This window comes from Lissotriton helveticus, chromosome 10 (assembly GCF_964261635.1).
Source record: "Lissotriton helveticus chromosome 10, aLisHel1.1, whole genome shotgun sequence".
Lineage (NCBI taxonomy): Eukaryota > Metazoa > Chordata > Amphibia > Caudata > Salamandridae > Lissotriton > Lissotriton helveticus.
The window spans coordinates 21,964,157-21,990,700 of NC_136071.1; the positions used below are offsets into that span (position 1 = coordinate 21,964,157).

The 26,544-nt window shown below is 49.5% G+C and overlaps 1 protein-coding gene across 1 annotated transcript in view; it reads left to right on the forward strand.

Annotated features, from left to right (window-relative positions):
• Positions 1–26,544, forward strand: part of AVPR2 (arginine vasopressin receptor 2) — a 110,919-nt gene that overhangs the window by 37,765 nt on the left and 46,610 nt on the right. The window lies entirely within an intron of this gene.

Genomic DNA, 26,544 nt, shown 5'->3' on the forward strand with positions numbered 1-26,544 from the left:
CCAAAAACAGCCCTAGCAAAGAGCTCGGCCGCACCCCCACCACCCCCCAGGGGGGCGGCCGAGCAGTTTGTCAGGGTCAGTTTCGGTTCCCAGTCCGGCCCTGCTTCGGCATCTATCGTTTGCTCGGGCCCTGGGGCAACACATACCTGCAACTACTGTAGGGTCAGGGGGTTTCCTAAGCAACATGTAAACAAAGCAAGACACACAAAAGTTTCTCATCGCCCTTGGGTGGGAGACTGAGTCCGGCTGTAATGATGCTTTAGCGGTGTGAGGGAGAGACTTTATGTTAATGCACCTATATATTTTTAAACTGCACCGGATCTTTATCTCCTTTCATAGTGGACCTTATGTAGATGTTTTATGGAATATTGGGGCTGCCTAAAGAGTGGTCTGCCTCCATTGTGTGAGACCTAATGTTAATGAGTGAGATATTGCCAAAGTCAGTAGGCCTGATATTATTTGTAGTGAAAGGGCTTGTTGTAGACTGTAGGTCCTCCTTTTGAATTAAAAAAAAATGTAGACAAAGTCAGTAGGCCTAACTTTTATAGATGAAAAGCCAAATGCTGTCACCATTACAGCATTCAAGGGGGGAAACATCCTTTACAACGCAACTTTTACCACGCAGTGCCTTTACGACGCAACTTTTACAACGCAAACCATTACAACGCATTGCGCTGGGGGGCGCTCTAGGATAGAGAATAGGTTTAATTTACTATCCAACACCTTCTCTACTATCCACGGGGACTGGAGTTGGAATAGTAAATTAAACTATTCACTATTCAGCGCCCCAAAGCACTATGCGTTGTAAAGGCATGCGTTGTAAAAACAGCGTTGTAAAGGCATGCGTGGTAAAAGCATGCGTTGTAATGTCATACATCCATTCAAGGGGCATCCTGACTTTTCATGCTAGAGCCAGGGGCCTCGTTCACGAGGAATCCCACAGACAGATGAACACCCTGGGGTTGAGGGGTTAACCCCCCTCTATGTGTAACACTCAGGGCAGGTGGTTTCCACCCTGGTTATCTTGTGCACCCCCCCCCTTCTATGAGGGGTTTTAAGTTGATCTTCCCACTAAGAACTTGCTCTCTGTTTGTTAGGCTGTTTTGCTAACTGTATATTCTATATAATCTTTCTAATTGTACACAGTGTTGAGCTCTGTGTACATTAAAGTACATTTATTTTTAAAAACTGGAAGTATCGATTGGGCAATGGTTTATTGAGGTTGTTACATTTGCCTGAATCCCAGTTTCCAGGAGATAGACCTTCCCTGAGGTGATGACGCGAACTGACATGTACAGGGTAGGGGAACAACACACACCAGGGTGGACATGCACTACCCCCCCCCCCCTCACCCGCCCCCACCCCCCCCCCCCGCCACAATTTCCCCCAGACCCTCCTGCTGCACACTTGGAATAGACACAGGCAGCTCCTATGGGGCCAGTCTGACACAGGCAGAGTTTTTTTTTTCTTTCAAATATTTTTTTATTTTTTTTTATTTTATACATGAGCATGAAAACTTTTCCAAGTTGTATAAGACTAAAACCGGCTGACCTCTGACCCCTGCTGCCACTTCACTTCACTACACGAAGACAGATGTGCACAGGTGACCTTTCGGCCCCTTCCACTGAACTTTGGACAGGACTACCACCCCCTCACGCCTCACTTAGGGGAATGTGGAAATGCAGCCTTCTTGCATACCCACAGACCGCACGCAGGGGGTGGTCAGGGGAGGGGGGTGGAAGGGCACCTCAACAGAACACACAACCTGTCATGACACAGAAATCAAGGGCTCGTGGCGCTCTGGCGCCCGGACAGCCCTATCTGGGGCATTAGCGCTCATTATATAAAACAAACACAGGGCAGTGTGCCTTCATTACTCAGGTATGGCCACACCTGTGGTAATGAGCAGCACCGCCCAGAGCAGCACTGGAAGTGCCTAGAAAGCGCCGCGCCCCCTCCACGCCCGCCGTGTCCTGAAATAAAGCGCGCAGAGGCCCGGCAGGCTCTCCCGGGTTCACACACTCAGAGTTACCTCGCCGCCTCTCGGGCCGGACGGCAGCAGCTGCCTCGCCACAGTAAGTTGTTTTGGGGACTGCAGTTTACAGATGTTTTTTATTTTTTAAGTGCTTGCAATTTTAATTCTCTTTTGATCCCATGTGGATTTTTGTTTCTTTTTGGAGCGTACAAGATCTAAAGTATTTGGTTAAACTGTGTTAAAAGTTTTTAAATGTTTTTTTTTTAATGTATTTTTTGTGAAACCCAGTTTTATTCTCCACGCATGCTGGAATCCCCCCAAAGGCACTTGGCTAAAGCTCCTCTACGGACAGGCCTATCACATAGAGCCTTGTTTCAACCCACACTTGACTTGGCGCTATTATAGCCCTCTCCAGCTGCAGCTTTGGTTCCTAAATATAGTTTGCATAGACATTAAGTCCACCAAGTACCCCAAATCCACAAGAACATGAGCTGCCCCCCAAACGTGAGGCAAAAGGGGTGAAACCATTGGGGGTGCCTCTGAAAGCCACCACCAAGTGGGTCCCCAAAGAATTGAACATGCGTCCGTCGCAGCACAGGGTCACTTATCTCTGCGTGGAAGAAAGATCCAGGCCTCAGTTAGCTGGCAAATTTATACATTCGCTGCCATCCTTTGCTTCGCTGCTCCCATTCTAGTTCTAAAATTCAGTGCTTACTTTGAGCCAGTGGGTTCCGGTGCTTGGCACCGGCTCTTAATTGTCAGCGTTATGACAGTTTACCACATGGGGCGCTGTTTGTTTCATTAAGGGACACGCACTACAACAATTGTTTATTAATTAAATATGCACTATGAATGACTTATACCTGCTGCAAAAGCCTGGAATTGTCAGGATTGTCACACTTGTAGGACTGTGGTGGTCAGTAGTTGTGTTGTTACTGTACCTGGCAGCACTGTTAGTGGTAATGGGTAGTCCACGCAGAAGTGGTCCCCTGACTAGGGCCCAGCCACGTATTTAGTTTTGCAAATTTAGCACAGACGTTCTTCTAGAGTTTCCTCAACCATTCCCCCCTTCTGGGACAATCACTGTTAGACGGGGACCCTGAGGGTCGGCCGGATACTGGGGGAGAGATCCCCGAGTGGGACCGTCTCCGGCGATCGTACAGACAAGTTACCTCCCGCCCCACAAACAGGCACCACACCAAGTCGAGTTCAATGCTTTATGTAAGGTTCTTAAGGCAAGGATATTCAGCGATACAGGATATCTCGGACCCGGGGGTCCTCTCACTTCTAGTCTCTGTAGGGAAAAGGGGGTAGCGGGACAGTCTTGGTACCGGATCGGTACAGGTGGTGTTAAGAGGCGAGCTCACAATCCTCGAGCTGGAGTGTCTGTGGATCGGGCCGCGGCGGCGCCAGCAGGCCAAGATGATAGTCTCACAAAGCAGAGGGCCGCGGCAGCGCCAGCAGGCCAAGTCGATGGATTCACGAGGCAGAGGGCCGCGGCAGCGCCAGCAGGCCACGACGATGGTTTCACGAGGCAGAGGGCCGCGGCAGCGCCAGCAGGCCAAGACGATGGTTTCACGAGGCAGAGGGCCGCGGCAGCGCCAGCAGGCCAAGACGATGGTTTCACGAGGCAGAGGGCCGCGGCAGCGCCAGCAGGCCAAGACGGAGGTTTCACGAGGCAGAGGGCCGCGGCAGCGCCAGCAGGCCAGTTACGGATGAGTTCTTCTTGGGTCTCTCGACTCCAGGATACAACTGCCTTCCTGTCCTGGGGCTGCCTCAGTTATAGGTCTGGCACTCTTTGATGTCCGGACCCTCGCTCTTGGAGGTCGGGAGGTCTGGGATGAGGGAGTCCAGACACCCAGCAGGGGGGTGGAGCCAGCGCCCGAGGAGGCTGGGGGTGCTCGGCACCTGGCGGGGGAGAGCCATCGACACTTCGTACTCCCATTGACCTGCCAAGTGGGCCGTTCACCTCCTGGGTGGAGGGTGGTGCCGGGATGTCGGGGCCTGGCCAGGCCCAGGGTTGGGGTTGGGCTGAGGCCGCACGGCCGCGTGGTGCCGTGTCCAAGATGGCGGCTGGGCCGGGCAATGGTGCTGACGGTGGCCCGGGCCCTGTCCTGCGGGGAGGGAGCGAGCCCTTCATGTGGCCTGTCCAACAATCACAGACCACCTTTTACGTCATTTTTTTTTAAATTTCGAGTTTGCTTGAGTTCCCAATATGAAATTACCGCAGAGTAAGAGAGAAGCAAGTACCCTGTATGAGAAGAGAGACGTGCACCTGGTCAGCATTAAGGTAAAATAGCCATGGCTGAAATTTGAATCACTGGCATGTGGAGAAAGTGAGGGGTTCTGTCCAGGATGAATTGGAAAGGGGAAGAACAGGGGAGTGGGGAGAAAGAGGGGGTGTAAACAAGGAAAGAGGTGGTAATATAAGAGTTAAATCTAAATATTGTAGCGTGGGGCAGTAAAGTATCTCCCAGTGCGTGTATGTTCAGGGGTGTTGGGCTTTTCTGAGTATGTGTCTAGTTTGTTCCTAAGGCTTTGGAAGATTTATAGGAGACGCATTGACTATGGGTCTTGTTGTCATCGTCTCTTCTGAAACAGACCCATGCCCACCCCGTGTGGTGGGAGTTGCTGTTTGCATTTTTCCAGCCAGCTAGGATGGGTTTGATCCCTTTGGTTAGTTTCAAGTGAAGATAGTGGAGGTCCCATTGACTGACTATAGAAAATATGTTTGATACATATTTGGTCCTAAAGTCACCAGTGGATGGTTTAAGGGAGATGCTAGCATGGAGACCCATCTCTACAGCTAGAGTGAGCTTGAGAGAAACAAAAGTATAAAGAGAAACCCCAAAAAAACTACAACCCCCCTAAACCTCCCCCCAACCCAAGAGCAACATAGTATGAAAGGGAAGGGCACGAGAGACCGAGAAAGCATTGGTTCAATGCCAGCGGAGAATTACAATATAGGTGGCGACGAGGTTAGCATGTTTTATACGGTGTTGATATACTGACCTATGACGAACTTGGTAAACTAACTTATGTAAAGTTTCCTTAGTGAATTTCAAATAACAGTTAGTAATATCAATTAGAAACCTCTCAAGCGGCGGGAAGAGTATTTGACCAAGATTAATTCTTATCCAAACTGTGTAGGTTAATATCATGTTAGTATGGGAGAGTAAGGCAATTTAGTTTGAGATAACGCGATCTATAACATATACATAAGTATAGTTACTGAGTTAGGTGATTAGAAGAGAGGGTGTTATTGCCCAGTGAAGGTTGGAAGGTCATTTTTGGTAGAGTGCGCATAAGAAATGTCCTGGTGGCCCCCCGAGGTGAGTAGGTGGCCCTACGAAGTAAGTAGAGTGTAAGTGACTTAGTTAAGGACTTTGAATGCACAGGTTAGGTACTAGGTAGTTAAGTGTCGCTGCCAAGCGTAGGTTGAAGACAGTTTGGTTAAACCTCTAAGGTTAACAGGACTCATCGGGTGGAGAGATCAGACCTGGTTGGGTAGGACATTGGTGGCCATCCGAGCGCTTCCATTCTTCATCCAACAGGCAGAAGACGGGTGTGGAAACTCTTCACTGTTGTTGAAAGGATGGGGAGGGGTGTTACTATTCATCGATGTCCACAGCACAGGTGTTTCACAGCGTCACCGGGACGTCTACGCCAGGTGAACTCAAGACTACTGGATGTAAAAAGTCGGCCTGGGCCGAGTTCCTCGTGACCAAAAAACTCCACCGCGCTACGCAGCGTTCCACAAGCAGCGGAGTGCGTTTGGTCATGCCGTTCGCATTGGTTTTCAATGCTGGGTGTTTGCCCCATGCTGTAAAATCAGTACAAACAGCACTATGCCTCGCGCAAGAGGGCGCTGCTTGTTTTCTTACCACTCAAGTAGATGTTCTACCCGAGCGCAACTTTCTCAACGTGAATGGAAGGTTTGTCAAAGCAAGCAGGCAGATCATCCGCGACCACGCGCGTTGAGATCTCAGAACGCTCGCGTTGAGGTCTCTGACTACCCGCATTGAGAAATCTCACTGGGAGGTGGATTTTCCTCACTCGTGCTCACGATGCTGACATCGCCAAGAGCGAGCGGGGTAAAAACTCCGCTCCGCTACATGAAGCAGAGTTTTTTTGAACCCCGCAAACTCTGCGAACAGAGCGGAGTACACCACCCAGGCCTAGTAAAAAGTGTAGTCGTTGCCAGATACAGCGTAGCGCACATCCTCTGACGTCACACATTACAAGGCTGTAAGACTCGACATCAAAGATTCCCAGGGCAAGTTCAAGGCTGGAACATATCTTCACATCAAAATCTGTCATCTCAAACTGCCCTCCCTCGTGAACCACAAATTCATCTCAACAGACAGAACCCCCTGTCAAGACTTACAATCCCACCCAGGTTTGGAAACCCAGCACCTCCCTTTGCTACCTCCAACCTCACAGACTAGAACAGTTATCATTTTCGTGTTTAATTACATTTTAGTTTATTTGACAGTTTTACATCTGACTATTATACATTTGGAGTTTGTAACTGTTAAAGATGTTAATTATGGGACTGTTGTGTCGCCTTAACCAATTCTGATCCACCGGATGTGACTTCTTTGACGCTCGAATGTGTAGCCCTTTCCTATGTAAAGCGCTCTGACACCCAAGTGTGTCGTAGGCACTATATAAAACTGAAAACAAGATTCAAAAAGATCTAGTTCTTCCAAAAGGGTAATGATATCGGCAAAGTTGGTGGGCGCTAGGCCCACATACTAGGACAATGACCACACTGACACAGTTATGTATGGTGCAGAACTGGCCACGAGCACGTGCACCCCGGCCCTTTTATTAACAGGCTCACCTCACTCGTGACGCCTGTGAGGGATACGTGTGGGGGTGCAAGTGTGCCCACTCCCATAGGGGAGTGGCTACTAAGTCTGTGTCTGTCGAGACACTAGAACGTGTCTCGCAGGACACAACAATATCCTTCCATCTTGTAAACAAGCATGGTTGCGTTACCGTGATAGTGTTTAGAAGGTTCCGGGGATTTAAATGCACGCTGCTGATGGAGACGTAAACAAACATGGCTGCGTTATCTGTGCCAGCCTGCTCTCAAATGAACAGAGCCGCAGTGTGAGCCACAGGCAGGGGCGACTCTAGGCTCATGGTGGCCCTGGGCAGGGAGCGAGGTAGGAGGCCCCGGAAGAGGGGGTCCGGGCGGGGCGGACCGCGGGGGCCAGTTAAGAGGGGGGGGGTCAGGGTGTTTGGAAGTGGAACAGAGCCGGAGGCCGCCAAATCCCTCCCAGGGGCCGCCACGCAAATATGTATCCATCCTCAGAGGATTATTATTTTAAAGATATATATTGGCGTGGCGGCCCCTGGGGTTTGGCAGCCCTGTGCAGGTGCACAGCTTGCACATGCCTAAGGCCACCCCTGTTGCAGCTGCTGCTATCACCAAGGGCTGGAGAGCAGTTAGTGGGTGAAACTGGCCACAATATGCTCCATCAAATTCCGTCCCCACATCTCAGCCTGCAGCACCGCCAGGGTGCTTAGAAGGGGCACGCCCTCTGCTATTACGCATTCCAGGACAAACACGTTTTATTATTTTTAGCCCTCACCAGCAATCTCGGCTGGTGCTGAAAGGGCCGTGAAAGCCACCTTGCTATCTGGAAAGCAGATTTCATCATGACCTTTCACGTGGCTGCCGTGGTGAAAACATAATTTCACCACCTTAAATTGCAGAGAGGTAATTTGCCATTCTGCCAAGGGAGAATCGAGTGGCAGTGCCAAGGGGCGTCCTGTGCTCTCCATGCCAATGGAGTCAAGCTATCCTGGCTGATGAGGGCTGAAAGCCAGAAACCGGTCCTCGGAAGCTTGTTTCCGGTCCAGGGAGGACCTGGCCTGGCAGTTCGGGCTGGACTGTTCCCATGAGGCACAGGGTCAAGACTGATTTGCATATGGCTGGGTCCAAACTGGAATGGCATGGGGAGCAAAAAAACGATGGATTTAGGCCCAGGTCTGTGTACTGGGGTGAATGTATGACATTGGTCTGCATTCTGTCCATCAATTGTTCTTTTTGCAATTAACAAAAAATAAAGGCATCCCTATGTAACGTAACTGCTGCTTTAGTTAGCGCTATATAAAACTCCACCCAAAAAAAACCCTCAGGAACCAGACCACAGCCACGAAAAGCTCCTAATCTAGATGCCAAATACACGCTGGTTTCTTTCAGCCTCCCCCCCCCCCTCCCCCAGGGGTGGCCTCACTATGGTGCACAAGAGAGCCGTGCTCACACTTTCCATCCACCAGGGGTCACGTGCTTAGGGCAACTCGTGTAAATGTCGGAGCTCCAATATAGCGCCAAGACCCTCTCTCTGTGGTTTCTTGAGGCGAGGCCATGCCCTGCCTAACTTGTTCCTTTGCTTGGAATACACGCTGTAATCCAACTGGCACAGCGCCTCGAAGCATTTCTTTTCGCAGGGTGCGCTTTAGAAGGCCTCTTCTCTTAAAATAGTATGGCCAGGCTTGAAATTCCTCGCCAGCCGGCAGCGCCCCCCCCCCCGTCCTTGTGTGTCCAAAGCCCAGCCTTGGAGAGCTGTGATTCATGAGGGGTGTGCAGAGGGGAGGGTGCAGAGGGTGGCACTGGCTCGGAGAGGCTGAGCTGGGAGCGTGCTCTCCTGGCGGGGGGCTCGTGTAACTTCAACCTCACATTTGTGCACCCAGGGTTTCCTGTCTAGGGCCTGCCAGTGAAGGTGGCGCCTAGAAGCCAACAGACCCTCTCAAGGCGCCCTGGCGTTGCCTCTGCTCCAGTGAAAGGGGAGAAAATGCAGCCCCCCCCATATTTGTTTTCAGAATCTCCCTCTCTGCTAGTTAAACTGTTGGCATGTGTGGTGGCACTGCCCCTCCCCCGCAGAGCTGCTCCAAGCTGCCAGGTTACTCAAAACCGTAAACTGCAGGTCGGTCCCTCACACCTCTTCATCCAGCACACTGCTTCTAAGCGCTGTGTCCCATGAAACTATACCAAAAACAACAAGTGATGGACTAAATGTGGATCAATGTCACACACTCCCCCAGTCAAAAGATCTGGGCCCAAATCCATCGTTTTTTTGCACTCCACACCACCCTGGGTTAGACAATGGCGATATGCAAATCAGCTCTGACCCTGTTGCCCCATGGGAACAGTCCAGTCCGAACTACAAAAGCCATGTCCTTCCCAGAACGGAATCAAGCATCCGAGGACCGGACCGGTTTCGAGGTAACACCTCTCTTCAGCCCGGCTAGCTTGACTCCAAGTGGTGTGGAGTGCCTGGGACCCACGTCTGGGCATCTCCAGCGCACTTAGGGCGGCAATTGCAAAAACAACAAGTGATGGACTGAATGTGGATCAATGTCACACACTCCCCCAGTCAAAAGATCTGGGCCCAAATCCATCGTTTTTTTGCACTCCACACCACCCTGGGTTAGACAATGGCGATATGCAAATCAGCTCTGACCCTGTTGCCCCATGGGAACAGTCCAGTCCGAACTACAAAAGCCATGTCCTTCCCAGAACGGAATCAAGCATCCGAGGACCGGACCGGTTTCGAGGTAACACCTCTCTTCAGCTCGGCTAGCTTGACTCCAAGTGGTGTGGAGTGCCTGGGACCCACGTCTGGGCATCCCCAGCGCACTTAGGGCGGCAATTGCAAAAACAACAAGTGATGGACTGAATGTGGATCAATGTCACACACTCCCCCAGTCAAAAGATCTGGGCCCAAATCCATCGTTTTTTTGCACTCCACACCACCCTGGGTTAGACAATGGCGATATGCAAATCAGCTCTGACCCTGTTGCCCCATGGGAACAGTCCAGTCCGAACTACAAAAGCCATGTCCTTCCCAGAACGGAATCAAGCATCCGAGGACCGGACCGGTTTCGAGGTAACACCTCTCTTCAGCCCGGCTAGCTTGACTCCAAGTGGTGTGGAGTGCCTGGGACCCACGTCTGGGCATCCCCAGCGCACTTAGGGCGGCAATTGCAAAAACAACAAGTGATGGACTGAATGTGGATCAATGTCACACACTCCCCCAGTCAAAAGATCTGGGCCCAAATCCATCGTTTTTTTGCACTCCACACCACCCTGGGTTAGACAATGGCGATATGCAAATCAGCTCTGACCCTGTTGCCCCATGGGAACAGTCCAGTCCGAACTACAAAAGCCATGTCCTTCCCAGAACGGAATCAAGCATCCGAGGACCGGACCGGTTTCGAGTTAACACCTCTCTTCAGCCCGGCTAGCTTGACTCCAAGTGGTGTGGAGTGCCTGGGACCCACGTCTGGGCATCCCCAGCGCACTTAGGGCGGCAATTGCAAAAACAACAAGTGATGGACTGAATGTGGATCAATGTCACACACTCCCCCAGTCAAAAGATCTGGGCCCAAATCCATCGTTTTTTTGCACTCCACACCACCCTGGGTTAGACAATGGCGATATGCAAATCAGCTCTGACCCTGTTGCCCCATGGGAACAGTCCAGTCCGAACTACAAAAGCCATGTCCTTCCCAGAACGGAATCAAGCATCCGAGGACCGGACCGGTTTCGAGGTAACACCTCTCTTCAGCCCGGCTAGCTTGACTCCAAGTGGTGTGGAGTGCCTGGGACCCACGTCTGGGCATCCCCAGCGCACTTAGGGCGGCAATTGCAAAAACAACAAGTGATGGACTGAATGTGGATCAATGTCACACACTCCCCTAGTCAAAAGATCTGGGCCCAAATCCATCGTTTTTTTGCACTCCACACCACCCTGGGTTAGACAATGGCGATATGCAAATCAGCTCTGACCCTGTTGCCCCATGGGAACAGTCCAGTCCGAACTACAAAAGCCATGTCCTTCCCAAAACGGAATCAAGCATCCGAGGACCGGACCGGTTTCGAGGTAACACCTCTCTTCAGCCCGGCTAGCTTGACTCCAAGTGGTGTGGAGTGCCTGGGACCCACGTCTGGGCATCCCCAGCGCACTTAGGGCGGCAATTGCAAAAACAACAAGTGATGGACTGAATGTGGATCAATGTCACACACTCCCCCAGTCAAAAGATCTGGGCCCAAATCCATCGTTTTTTTGCACTCCACACCACCCTGGGTTAGACAATGGCGATATGCAAATCAGCTCTGACCCTGTTGCCCCATGGGAACAGTCCAGTCCGAACTACAAAAGCCATGTCCTTCCCAGAACGGAATCAAGCATCCGAGGACCGGACCGGTTTCGAGGTAACACCTCTCTTCAGCCCGGCTAGCTTGACTCCAAGTGGTGTGGAGTGCCTGGGACCCACGTCTGGGCATCCCCAGCGCACTTTGATTTCAGAATCTCCCTCTCTCCTAGTTAAACTGTTGGCATGTGTGGTGGCACTGCCCCTCCCCCGCAGAGCTGCTCCAAGCTGCCAGGTTACTCAAAACCGTAAACTGCAGGTCGGTCCCTCACACCTCTTCATCCAGCACACTGCTTCTAAGCGCTGTGTCCCATGAAACTATACCCGCACCTCAGAGGTCAACACACTCCATGGGGAGACGTCTCACTCCGGCTCAAATACAAAGACCCCCTTTCAACCTCAGACCCCACGCAGTGCAGCTAGCTAAATACAGCGCCTGGACACACCCGTGGTGATAAGAGCGCTATACAGATACCAACTGATTGATTCATTGATTGATAGATAGATGTTGCAATACACAACAATAAAATATACTTTGCTACTGTTTCAGTGGGTGTACAATACATTAAAATATACTTTCCTGCTGTTTGAAGGGGTGTTAAATACAATAAAATACACTTTGCTGCTGTTCGAGTGGGTGTACAATATATTACAATATATGTTGCTGCTGTTTCAGTGGGTGTACAATACATTAAAATATACTTTCCTGCTGTTTGAGGGGGTATTAATTACAATAAAATACACTTTGCTGCTGTTTCAGTGGGTGTACAATATATTAAAATGTACTTTGTTGCTGTTTGAGTGGGTGTACAAAGCAATAAAATATACTTTCCTGCTGTTTGAGGGGGTATTAAATACAAGGAAATACACGTTGTTGCTGTTTCAGTGGGTTTACTATACATTAAAATATACTTTGCTGCTGTTTGAGGGGGTGTTAAATACAATAAAATACAATTTGCTGCTGTTTCAGTGGGTGTACAATGCATTAAATATACTTTCCAGCTGATTGAGTGGTGTGTAGGGCTTCAATTTCCTAAAATGCCAGTGCTACCGGAAGTGACGTCACGTACCCTTTTGACTGCCCCATAAAGATATTACAGGATTGCCCCCTTGCCCCATTCGTAGCCCTCAACAGCCTCCTGTTTGCTCCTCGGAGTTTAGGGGAAGGCGTGGAGTGGAAATGACAGAGCTGACCATGGGGCTGGTGGAATCCTGTTTACTTCCTGTTCCGCTGTTGCCCCCATGACCCCAGGGCAGAGGCAGCAAGGGCAGTGCCAGGAGTAGCAACAAGCCGTCCAGGGGTAGCAGCTGAGACCCCTCACTCTCCCCAACTACGTCATGGCCGCGCGCCTCCATTCCTTCTGGGTGATTCGAAGGGCGGGACCTCTGACTTATGCGAGTTATGCTGCTCTGGGACTAATGTCCCTGTCATTACAGTAATAATATCATGTTGCAGAAACGTTTAACGTTTAATTATACTTAATGCATGTTTCCTAATCAGTGATTATCGTTTCACAAGGCACTATGAATAGAATCCCTAGGAGTGCGCCATGTGAAGCCGCACGGAGCCTCCTCTGTAAAGAGTCGGTATCAGAAGAGATCGCCTAGCACCTCGGCCGACCCCTCTAGGTGCTATTCTTGTGCTGTGAGCATGATCAGACCACAAGACCAGGGGTAGGAACGCTCTCAGAGGGCACCCAGAGCCCGCACTGGCTGAGGCCAGACTGTGACACCTACAATTCTGAACCTTGTTATATCTAAAGCAGGCATGCTTACTAGTGCTATCCCTATTGATGTAGACTGGTCCGACCACTTCCTCATCAAGTCAAGTCAAAAAATTTGTATAGCGCGCTACATACCCAGAGGGTTTCAAGGCGCTAAGGAAAGGGGAGGAGGATTATTTGTCAAATATCCACGTTTTAAGCTGCTTTCTGAACGCTAGGTGATTCTGGGTGAGGCGAAGGTAAGCGGGGAGTGAGTTCCATGTTTTGGCAGCCAGGTATGAAAAGGATCTGCCTCCCATGGTGGTCTTGTTGATGCGAGGTACAGTGGCGAAGGCTTGGCTGGAAGAGCGAAGTTGGCGGGAGGGGGTGTAGAAGGATAGTCGAGAGTTGAGGCAATCTGGTCCGATGTCGTAGAGTGATTTGTGTGCGTGGGTAAGCAGTCGGAAAGTGATCCTCTTATTGACGGATAGCCAGTGGAGGTCTCTAAGGTGACCAGAGATGTGTTCGTTGCGTGGGATGTCTAATATGAGCCTGGCTGAGGCGTTTTGGATTCGTTGGAGTTTCTTCTGGAGTTTAGCGGTGGTGCCTGCGTAGAGGGTGTTTCCATAGTCCAGTCGGCTCGTGACCAGAGCATGGGTGACTGTTTTCCTTGTTTCGGAGGGGATCCAGTGGAATGTTTTTCTGAGCATGCGAAGGATGTTAAAGCAGGAAGAGGATACGGCGTTGACTTGTCTGTTCATTGAGAGTGAAGAGTCCAGGATGACGCCTAGGTTCCGTGCGTGGTCTGTCGGGATGGGTGCTTTTCCGAGGGCTTCCGGCCACCAGGAGTCGTCCCAAGCAGAGGGGGATGTACCTAAGATGAGGACTTCTGTTTTGTCTGAGTTCAGTTTCAGACGGCTTTGTTTCATCCATTCTGCGACTTCTTTCATTCCTTCGTGTAGGTTAGTTTTGGCGGTGCTGGGATCCCTGGTGAGAGAAAGGATCAGTTGAGTGTCATCCGCGTAGGAGATGATGTTGAGATTGTGTTGGCGAGCGATGGCCGCAAGGGGGCTCATGTATACGTTGAAGAGGGTGGGGCTGAGTGAGGATCCTTGTGGTACGCCGCAGATGATTTCAGAGGCCTCGGACTTGAATGGTGGGAGGCGGACTCTCTGGGTTCTTCCGGTGAGGAACGAGGTGATCCATTCTAGTGCTTTTCCTTGGATTCCGATGTTTCTGAGGCGTTGTAAAAGGGTGCTGTGGCAGACTGTGTCGAAGGCTGCAGAGAGGTCGAGGAGGATGAGGGCGACTGTGTCTCCGTTGTCCAGTAGAGTTCGAATGTCGTCTGTTGCTGCGATGAGGGCGGTCTCTGTGCTGTGTTTGGCTCGGAAGCCAGATTGTGAGGGGTCGAGTGATTTGTTGGCTTCGAGGAAGGCGGCGAGCTGGTTGTTGACAGCTTTCTCGATGACTTTGGCCGGGAATGGGAGAAGCGAGATGGGGCGGTAGTTTTTGAGTTCGGTGGGGTCTGCTGTTGGTTTTTTCAGAAGGGCGGTGAGTTCAGCGTGTTTCCAGTCTTCCGGGAAGGTGGCAGAGTTGAAGGAGCAGTTGATGACGTCTCGGAGGTGCGGAGCTATGACTGAGTCTGCTTTGTTGAAGATGTGGTGAGGGCATGGGTCTGTGGGGGATCCAGAGTGGATGGAGTTCATCAGGCGGATGGTGTCCTCAGTGGAGATTGGGTTCCAGGCGTTAAGGGTGTTAACGGGGGGAAGATGGTCAGCAGATGGTAGGGTGGGTTGGCTTCCGGGTTGGTTGTCGAAGCTGTTGTGGATGTCAGCAATCTTGTTGTGGAAGAAAGAGGCTAGGGAGTCGCAGAGGGTTTGAGAGGGGGTGATGTCGTTGGAGTTGGCCGAGGGGTTGGAAAATTCCTTGACGATGTTGAAAAGTTCCTTGCTGTTGTGGGCGTTGTTGTCAAGTCGGTCCTTGAATGCTGTTTTCTTGGCTTTTCGGATCAGTTGGTGGTGAGTACGAATGGCGCTTTTGAAGGCATCCTTGTTGTTGGTGGATGGGTCTTTTTTCCAGGCCTTTTCAAGGGAGCGGCACAGTTTCTTGGATTTCTTGAGGTCATCGTTGAACCATGAGGCCTTCTTGTTGCCAAGTTTGTGATGACGTTTTTTCAGTGGTGCTAAGGTGTCGGCGGTGTTGGATAACCAAAGGGTGAGGTTGGAGGCGGCTTCGTTGGCGTTAGAAGAGAGGGCTGGAGGGTTTAGAAGAAGCGATGAGGAGATCTGGTCGAAGGTGATTTTGTTCCAGTTTCTTTGCAGAGTTGGTTGGGGGTGGTTGATGGGTTTCGGCTTATTGTAGGTGAAGTGAACGCAGCTGTGGTCAGTCCAGAGGAGATCCGTAGTGTGGCTGAAGGAGACATGGTTGCTGGAGGTGAAGATAGGGTCGAGTGTGTGACCTGCGATGTGGGTGGGGGAGGTGACCAGTTGTTTAAGTCCGAGGTTGGTGAGGTTGTCTAAGAGGGTGGCGGTGTTGCGGTCGTTGATCTTTTCGAGGTGGAAGTTGAGGTCTCCCAGGAGGATGTAGTCTTTGGAGGGGAGCGCGTGTGGGGTGATGAAGTCCGTGATGTCTTCACTGAATTTTGCGCGGGGTCCTGGTGGTCTGTAGAGGAGGGTGCCTCTAAGAGTTGTCTTGGGGTCGATGTGGATCTGGAAGTGGAGGTGTTCGGAGTTAGCGAGGTTGGCGTCAGAGCTGGTTGAGATGCGGATTGATTTCTTATGGACGATAGCTATTCCGCCTCCTGTATGGTCGGTGCGGTCCTTGCGTGTGATCTTATAGTCATCAGGGATAGCGATGGCGATGTCAGGGGCGGAGGAAGCGTTCATCCAAGTTTCCGTTAGGAAGGCGACGTCAGGAGAGATGGTGTCTAGTAGGTTCCAAAGGTCAATGGCGTGCCTGTGGACCGAGCGGGTGTTGAGAAGGATGCATTCTAGGTGGTTGGGGTCGGGAATCTGTGGTGTGGTCGTAGCAGAGATGTTGTCTGTGCCGCGGAATTTACAGGAGAAGCAGGAGAACGGTCCATGGGTGCGTCCGGGAGCGGCTTGGACGCAGTTGGGGGCGCGACCAGGGTTGAGGGCTAGGAGGGTGGCGGCATCGTAGGAAATGCGGGGGGGCTGGGAGGGACGAGGGACAGGGGGTCTGGCGCTGGGCGCGGACCAGGCGCGGACGGGCGTAGACGGGCTTACCTTTGGCGCACCTTCGGCGAGGCTGAAGCGCGTGGACGCTGCGCGTTGGGACATCTGACATTAATGGACAGTGGAGGGGGCGGAGCGTGGGAGGGTCAGCAGGGAGGCGGGATCAGAGAGGCGGGTCAGGGGAGAGCCAAACACAAAATGGAGGAATGAAAGTAAACACAAACACCGAAGGCACAGTGCAATGTTCTCCAGCAATCTATCTAAGGCACCTAAAAGCTGCACGCAGTGTTACACAAACACAGAAGTCTAGGCGATGAATGAATACACAGCGCTAATAAATAAGCACAATTGGATTTCCTAGGTGCTACACGATAAAGATCTTCAAAGCGCAACAGTATCCAAGGCGCTGCAATGTAAATGTAAATGAGCGAGAGCTTCAAAGCGCGACTATGCACAGAGCGCGAGGCAGATAATGCTTAAGTTTTTATAGCGCTTCAAGAGTGAGGGCTTCCCAGCGCGATTATGCAGAGAGCGCGAGGCAGATGATACTTAAGTTATTAGAGCGCTTCAAGAGTGAGGGCTTCACAGCGCGATTGTGTTGCCTGAGGCTGCGATATCAGGTGCAGTCGGGAGGTCGATGATTAAAGAGGTTTCAGCTGCGGGCAGTTTGGGCTGCAGAATGATCGAGCAGGGAGCGTGGTGGAGCAACCGTTCCGGACGGAATCCAGGCGGTCACAGCTGGGCTGGGACTGAGGAGGGTCAGCTATTCGTGTGTGGGAGGGTCAGCAGGGAGGCGGGATCAGAGAGGCGGGTCAGGGGAGAGCCAAACACAAAATGGAGGAATGAAAGTAAACACAAACACCGAAGGCACAGTGCAATGTTCTCCAGCAATCTATCTAAGGCACCTAAAAGCTGCACGCAGTGTTACACAAACACAGAAGTCTAGGCGATGAATGAATACACAGCGCTAATAAATAAGCACAATTGGATTTCCTAGGTGCTACACGATAAAGATCTTCAAAGCGCAACAGTATCCAAGGCGCTGCAATGTAAATGTAAATGAGCGAGAGCTTCAAAGCGCGACTATGCACAGAGCGCGAGGCAGATAATGCTTAAGTTTTTATAGCGCTTCAAGAGTGAGGGCTTCCCAGCGCGATTATGCAGAGAGCGCGAGGCAGATGATACTTAAGTTATTAGAGCGCTTCAAGAGTGAGGGCTTCACAGCGCGATTGTGTTGCCTGAGGCTGCGATATCAGGTGCAGTCGGGAGGTCGATGATTAAAGAGGTTTCAGCTGCGGGCAGTTTGGGCTGCAGAATGATCGAGCAGGGAGCGTGGTGGAGCAACCGTTCCGGACGGAATCCAGGCGGTCACCCCTTCCCTCTTCACCTATCACACTCTATTACTCTAGGCCAACCTAAAAGGACTACTACCTGGTTCCGTAACACTAAAAATATTGACCTCTGTACTCTCTGTGATTCCGCTATGCTATCACTTCCAAGGCTAGACCCGAACTTGATTGTCAACGATCTCACCTCCCAATACCTCTCAGTCCTTGCAGTCGAAATCGATAGTCTCGCTCCTCTCCAAAGCAAAAGGAAAAGGCCTACTCCCTCGGCACCCTGGTTCAACAAATCCCTTTATGACGAAAGGAAGGACCTGAGAATCCTGGAGAAACAATGGACACAAGCTCCAGACACCACTAATCTGGCTACGTTACGATCAGCAAGATCCAAATACCACAAACCTATCTTGCTTGAAAAAGCATCACACTTCGGAACCCTCCTCAGCTCAGCCACAAACAGACCCAAAAAACTACTTGACCTCATCAAAAATCCAAACTGCTCTCCCCCAACCTCCAAGCCGGAGGATTCTACAAAGAAAGCAGCGGAATTCGCTATATTCTTTGACGGAAAAGTGAAATCACTTGTGGACCAGGTCGTTCATCCTACCCCTCCAGAGGAGCGCAAATCGTTAGTCATTTGGCAGAACTTCGACCCCATCTCTGAGGATGCCCTCCTCAAATGCATCCTTGAAACAAAACCCTCCAACCACTCGCTCGACCCCATCCCTAGTAACATTGCCATTGACTTCTATACCCATTCTCTTTCCTACTGGACCACTCTGATCAACCTCTCCCTCAGTCAAGACTCCCTTCCTGTTACCTATAAAACAGGACAAGTCACCCCTCTGCTTAAAAAACCCACTGCTGATGCGAACGACCTCAACAAGTTACGCATCATCACCAACCTCCCTTTTCTTGCGAAAATCACAGAAAGATGTGTTGCGAAACAAATCTCTCGTCATATCAAGGAAAATGATCTTCTTGACAAGTTCCAGTCCAGCTTCATTAAAAACTGCAGCACTGAAACAACCCTGCTGCAAGTGATTGATGATGCGCTGCGTATACTCGATTCAGGGGAATGTTGTGTTCTGATTCTTCTTGATCTTTCTGCAGCCTTTGACACTGTCAATCACAACACTCTTCTTAACACTCTTCAACAGAGAATGGGCATGGAGGGCACTGTGCTTGAATGGTTTGCCTCATTCCTCTCGGATAGATCCCAAATGGTCAAAATAGCGAACAGTCTTTCGTCTTCATCGGCAGTAGGTCAAGGCGTCCCTCAAGGATCTATCCTTGCACCCACAATGTTCAATCTCTATTTAGAACCATTGGGAAATCTCCTAAGTAAATCTGGGACCCTCTACCATCTTTATGCGGCTAACAGCCAAATCTACCTTAAGGTGTCCTCCAAACATGATCTCTCAATCCTCAACTCTACTCTCTACTCCATTCAAAACTGGATGTTAACTCATCAACTCATTCTGAATCCCTCCAAAACAGAATTCCTCCTCCTCTCAACCTCTCTCTCTCCTTCTCCTGTTCAATCTTGGATGGATCAGATGAATCTACTTAACAGTAAACCGATCGTTGTCGACAGCGCAAGATACCTTGGTGTCTTACTCGACAAAATGCTCAATTTACTCTCCCACATCAACTCCATTGCAAAGAATGATATATATATATATATATATATATATATATATATATATATATATATATATATATATATATATATATAAATACATACTTGGTGCGCTCCAGTAATCATGAGAAAATCAATAATCAATGCCGGGCAAAAGGAAAGCAGCCGATGGACTAATCAATGGACAGCACTTCACACCCCTCAAACCCCAGGCCATGAGTGGGGTGGAATGGACACTGTCTATCATTCGTTCTCCTAAAAACCGCGCCAGGTTGAGATGTTAGGTCTGTTTCCGTAGAAGTTTTTTTTGTAAAAAAAACTCACAAGATACAGTCATATGAAGAATATCAGGACACAACAATCTACCTCAAAACGGAGGGAACAAAACTGTCTTTTGAGCATACCCAACCGAATTCATGAACACCCTCTGTTCCTAACCATTCATGGGCTAGGTACAGTGCTTATTTTGAGCCGATGGTTTCCGGGGCTCGGCACCGGCACTTAATTGTCAACACCAGCACTTATGACAGTCTGCCACATGGTGGCGCTGCTCATCTAATTTAGAGATGAGCACAACAACGGTTGTTTATGAATACAATATACATTGAAAACTACTAATGGCTGCCTCCCCAGCCATTCCTATAGCTTTGGGGACCTGGAATAGTCCGACTGTGGCACTTGCAGGAAAGAGATGGTTAGTAGTTGTTTTAACGCCGTCATTGGCAGCAATGACAGGGCAACGGGTGGTGCAAGCGGCAGTGACCTCCAGACGAGGGACCTGGCACAAATTATTTTAAAAATTAAGCACTGGCTAGGTAGCTTGTAGTGTTCAATAGATGAAAAAGAAGGAGAGGGGACACTGAGAACAAAGTTTATATGAACTCCTGAGTGACAGGTGGTGGTCAGTGTGTTGAATCCAGTCCTCACTCATTCACATCACTGCTACTTATGGCAAAGTTACAGTAGTAGTTACAAAGCTCTTTGCACTATGGTGACAGCAAAGCCTTCACAGTTGTGACCTCTGACCCTTGTTCCCTAATATACCCTGATAGCTCATGATGTCAATACCCCCTTTGAGAACATCGTGAGGCATCCATATGACGTTAAGATTGGGGATACTTGCAAAAAAATGGGAACTGAATGAGGATCTTGGAATCAATCGGGCTAATCTTCGAATTTGGACCCTAATACTGTTTATAAGAAAACTAACCTTTGACTAAGGAGACGGGGTGCCCAAATTATTGCCCAATAGGATATGTTGTGATTTGGTGCACAATATGTTTGCTGTTGCAGGTTCTTGTCTTTCTCCTGGAGATGCCTAGTAAATGACTGTGAGAGGCCAAAACATGTCAACATACATTTCATACAAACATTTGGAAATGACAGCAGAGCACGTGATTTTGGAGGAACTCTAGCAGACAAACTGGATGAACTGTTTAAATACGTTTTGCATCTACACAGTAATCCAAGCTCGAAGGGTTGGAAGTGCTGGATAAAACATTACAAGGACTATTTTCTCTGTTTTTATACTGCAGATTAAATATGTATTCTTGCAAAAAAGGATGTCAACAGGGTATGAGGATGCAAGTTTTAAATCACAAAGAAATAAAAATAAATTCATTTGTGACAATTGATATGGAGCATTTACGGATGCCTCCTCTAAATGTACTACCTGCCTAGACACGGGGATCCTTGATTGCTTGTACGGGCAATACAAAAGGGGATGATGGACGGAGCGTTTGAGCAAATCAAACACTCACCCCCAGTCAACTGATCTGGGTTTAATCCATCACCATTCTTTAGCCCACTCAGCCACCCCAGTTCAGACATGGCTATATGCAATTCAGTCTGACCCTGTGCCTCATGGGAACGTCCAGCCCGAACTGCCAAGCCATGTCTTCCCTGGACCAGAAACAAGCATCCTGGGACCAGTTTCGGATTCATAATCCTCATCAGCCAGGCTATCTTGAGTCCAGTGGCCAAGTGAGCAAGGGACTCACGTCTGAGCATACCCTGCCACACTTAGGGCGAACAAAGTGATACAAAAGGGGATGATGGACGGAGCGTTTGAACAAATCCAACACTCACCCCCAGTCAACTGATCTGGGTTTAATCCATCACCATTCTTTAGCCCACTCAGCCACCCCAGTTCAACATGGCTATATGCAAATCAGTCTGACCCTGTGTCTCATGGGAACAGTCCAGCCCGAACTGCCAAGCCATGCCTTCCCTGGACCGGAAACAAGCATCCTGGAACCGGTTTCGGATTCATAATCCTCATCAGCCAGGCTATCTTGAATCCAGTGGCCAAGTGAGCAAGGGACTAACGTCTGAGCATACCCTGCCACACTTAGGGCGAACAAAGTGATACAAAAGGGGATGATGGATGTTGGACTTGGCCCGTCTGGCAGGTTCACCCCTGACCTTTTTGCCTAGTGTTAATAAATAATTATAGTGATGTCTGGTCTTTGCGCACTTTGACACTGTGGCGCAGTGTAAAGTGTGTGCGCTCCCTGAGTGCGTGTGGGAGATAGGCCTGCCCTCCCATAGGAATGCATGGGGAATGTATGTGTCCCTGGTAGTTCCTGATGCGTGGGGAGTGCAGGCTCGAGTTTGGTACGTGTGAACTCGTGAGAGTGAATGCTGCGCAATGGTATGTGCGGCTTGTATGTGTCTAGTGGGGAAGTTCTACTTCTAGACCTTGATGTATGTGTGCAGTGAGAGTGCTGGCGCGTGATTGGCTGGAGCTGGCTGGGATGCCGGGCTCCATGAGTCATGATGGGTCTGCCCGGTGGTGAGTGGGAGCTTAGCATGCTGATGGCTGGGGAGGAGTGTACCTGTGTCCTGAATGAGGCTGGGTTTCCCCAGACAATGCTGGCTCCGCCCCCCTGTGGTGTGACTGATGACCCTAGTCCTGCCAGTGAATGAAAAGGGTGAATGAGCACATCAACAGTGCTCACCAACCAGCTGCGACTGGTTTCTCCCCTCACCCTGTGCCAGAACAAAGGACTGTGGTGTATAAAAATGGGGCTGTGTCCCCACAGAAGTTGTTCTCTTCCAGGATCCTGATAGGAGGGGGCTGCTGCTGGTGGGGCCCAGGAGGGACCGCCATGGGGGCTGTCTCCTGCCCTGTGCGCTGGCCCCTGGGCCCTGCATGCCCCTCCTGATGCCCAGGACCTTCTGCTGTGCCTTTGTCCTTGCCCCAGGGCTGTGGCTGCCCCTAGCGCTTGAGAGCTCTGTAATTGCCCTCTAGCGCTGGAAGCGCTTTGTTTTCCCATATAGCGCTAGGAGCGCTTTATCTGCCTTTTAGCGCTGGGAGCGCTTTGCCTGCCCTAGCGAGTGCCCACCTCGCTTATTGGTAATTAATTTGCCCCCTGGCAGGTGCCCACCCCGCCAGGGACCTTGCCTCTATCTCCGAGGCCCGATCGAGTGCCCACCTCGATTCATTTTGTATTTTGAAGTCGCCGGTGCCCACCCGGCATTGCCCCTCGAGATCACCGCCGCAGCCCAGGAGTGTGTGCAGCCCCCTCCGGGCCGCCGCGCTGCCTGCGACGACCCGGAAGTGCTGGGCCGGCCGGCCAATCACTGCGTGGCCCGGGAGAGGCGAACCGGAAGTCCCGCCCCCGCAGCCGAGCAGCGAAGAGAGAAGCAGCCGGCCGTGTCCACGAGGCTCCCGTGAGGAGTGGAGAGCCCCGCGCTGCCCAGAGGAGGAGCCCCCGCTACAGAGAGCCTGTGAGTGGGGCCCTGGTGTGCAGTATCTGGGAGGAGGGCGTCGGAGCACATTGCCGGTGCCCGCCCCTCCCCTCCAGCACCAGTGTCTTCGAGCCCGAGAGGCTCGCAGGGGCATTATTTGATTCTGAGTCCCCCGTAAGGGACTCCAACGTGCCCACATTTGTATTTACGAGCCACGAGGCTCCTGGGGGCAATCTGTATATTTCGAGCCCGAGAGGCTCTTGCGCCCACAGTGTGGCTCGAGCCCTGAGAGGCTCCAACGTCGTGCAGGGGCATTCTTCATTAGAGCCTGAGAGAAGGCCCCCTCCCCAGCCCACATTGTCTTTGAGCCCCGAGAGGCTCCCGCCCTAAGTGATTTACGAGCCTGAGAGGCTCTGGGGCCATTTTCATTGTGTTAGAGCGCTGAAGCTCTATAGTGCCAACATATTTGTTTTGCGAGCCCTGAGAGGCTCTTAGGGGACACGAGTGTTGGTCAGAGCCCCGAGGCTCCCACGCAGTACTTGCCCTCACCCTTGTTCTTGAGCCTAGAGAGGCTCCTACGTTGGCCCCATCATCTCCAGCTGCCCAGCACTTTGTGGGCATCTGCCACGTTTAGGTCTTGGCGCAGTGGCGCAACCTGGACCCTGGACTTTGATGTAAGTTCTGTGCCAATGTGATTTATGCAAAGTGCTCTTTGCTGCACCTCTGAATGTGTTGTTGATGCATCATGTGCCTTGTTCCTTACACCGCTGAATGTTTTGATGCATCATGTGCCTTGGTCTTACACCGCTGAATGTATTTTGCATCATGTGTTATCTGCACCTCTGAATGTGTTTAGGCGTCATGTGTTTCCTCCTACACCTCTGAATGTATGTTATGCATCATGTGTTATGTGCTTACGCCCCTACAGGTATTGTGATACTTAGGTGGTGGTTTTTCTCCTAGTGCAGGTGGTGCTAGTGAGGTCCTGGTTACCAGAAGTTACTGGTTGTGTGCTATTTTGTGCTACAGTGATTTTACACTCTATGTTTTATATTCCAAAAGTGTTACTTCTAAAAGTGCTGATTCCTGACAGTGGTCCAGGTGGCCCTGTCTTGTACATATCCCCTGTAAATTCTGCCCGTGCCTCTGGCACATTGTAAAGTGTGTGTTTTTATCTAATGTGTTTTGGTGTAATACAAAGGCTATTTTTATATAACCTTGTGTGGAGTTTCCTTTGTGGTGGGCCTTTGGGTGTTGTTGCTGGGGTGCGTGCGCAAATACTTAACTCACATCGCCTCTAAGTTTAGCCTTGCTGCTCGCGCCACGTTACCTCGAGGGTGAGCAGGGGTTATCTTGGCGTGTAACTCCCTTGCCCTGACTTAGGAGTGGTGGTCTCTGACTGACTTTGGCGAAAGCCCTGGCCAGCCAGGGATCCCATTTCTAACAATGGACGGATCTGAAGTGTCTGAAGTTAGATCAGTTATGGACACATTCTTAGGGCCTGATTCTGATGCGGGTTGGAAAGCTTCTTGACCAAATCAGTTTGGAAATGGTTTCCGACCCACTCGGATCAGGAGAGTCCGACCGACGGAGTACGATGCATCCGGATGCTTCCAGATACGATTTGGTTGGACTCCTATTGACTTCAATGGGAGCATATGTTCCTAACCGCATCATAATTGGACCCTGGGTCGGAAAGACAAGTTCCCGATCCGATTTGGAAGGAGCAAATGCCATTAGGGGGCCTTCCTAACCGCATCAGAATCAGGCCCTAGGTGGGAATGCTTTCCCAACTGCATCAGAATCAGGTCCTACGTTTTTTGGCAAAAATCAGGAAACATTGGATACGATTAGATAGGAAAATACAGGGGACAGGGAGATTCCTCTAAATGTACGGCCCCGTCCGAGATGGTAGAACAGCACACACGGAAGGGTCCTCTAAATGTACTACCACCGCTGGGGTGGTAGGACAGCATCCATGAATGCCTCCTCTATATGTACTACTATGGCTGAGGTGGTAGAACAGCTTCTACGGAAGGGTCCTTTAAATGTACTACCACGGCTGAGGTTGAAGGACAGCATCTACGGAAGTGTCCTCTAAACATACCGCCAGGTCTGAAATGAAAGGACAGCATCCATGGAAGGTGTTAAGAATAGTAAATCTCTACTTCCCAATATTCACTTACCTCTCCATATTTTTGTCCTCGATATTTTGGTTACGATATTAAGGTATCACGATATTCCCTACTCAATGGGACCTCTTCTCAAGCTGCATTTTGTAGTGCTTTAGTTGTATCAGAATGGGACTACCAACTTACTACAAAATGCTGTTTACAAACCTACATGTGGATATTCCACCTCCACCGCTCCTATTGTTTATTGTTTTCTGTGTCAATATCTCCACCTGAGTGTGGAGCCTCAGCACACGTAAGTATATGTGTTAGTACTAAAAGTGCAAGGGCCAGGAAGCAGTGGCTGGAAAATGGGGCATACTTGCTGTCAAAGCAGAGAGGGTTAAGAGAGGAGGATGTAAATGACCCTAAATGTAGGTGGAATCATATGCTGGGACTCGTTGGAGGGACAGCTTTACCCTTGTGAACCATATGGCCAATATTATTACAGACAGCATATGTGTGCGGTGTAGAAAGTACTATCACTAACTACCGGGAGAACTTGATTGGAAGTTAATGAACTTGAATGGCACACTTTACACCTCAAATATATGCGCCCTGAAGAAGTCCCAATGTCACACACCGAAACGTGTTAGCTGTGTCCTTTTCCATGCTTTTAAAGTTGAAGCAAAGAAATAAAGAATTAAATGTTTTCAATATATGTAGTCTGTGAAGTCTATATCCAGTGATTCGAATCCAATGTAACTCTGACTAATTTGATTCTTATTTGTAATTTCAGACTTTAATTTTGACCTTTTCTGGCATCTTTTGCGCCAAACGCTTTTATCAGTGCTTCTCCCTCTTGTCTGTTGAAGGTTAAGAGAGGAACAAGGAGGGTTTAACGGAGGGTTAGAGAGGGGTTGAGGGAGAGACTTGCACGGCCCACAAAAGAGTAAGCCCATTCCTATCCACAAACTGCCTGTCTCACATAACTTCAGCCTAAAAGGACTCAAAACAGTCGTACATGTTCTCCCGCTCATACTTGGAATAAAGCCAGCATCACACGTCGCCAACCCCTGGTACTGGAGGGAGGAACGTAAAATAAAACCCCATAGGACACAGTGCTAAATTGATTTAAATTATTTTAAATAATTGCAAATATACAGTTTGAAAGAATGATCTGAAATAAAATATATCTTGTATTTCATTTTACCATACTTTATTAACCTTTTTTATTTAAAAAGAAATAATGATCTTTCTATGGCAAAGTAAAGAGAAAAGTTAAAAGGTTTATTTTTTAAACTTAAGAAATTTAAACATATTTTATGTCAAATATAAATGTAAATACATTTTATATATTCATTTAAAATGTGGAACAAAAAAATTGTAAGGGCACATTAATCAATTTCAATTTAAAATGTGATTATTTAGAAAATATAAAATTAAATTAATATTAATTTTCTGAAGTTTAAACTATAAAAAAATCCCACCTGGAGTAAAAATAATATATTTGTAATATGTATTAACTATTATTAAACATAGAATATTTTATTAGTAAATGTAATGTAATTATAAGTTTTATATAAAAAAATACATTCATTTTTAAATTAAAAAAGTTATTAAAAGATGTTAAAATAAAATTAAAACTATGGTTTATATTTCAATACTTTAAAAAAAAATTCACATCTAATTCAATTTAAATGTTTAACTAT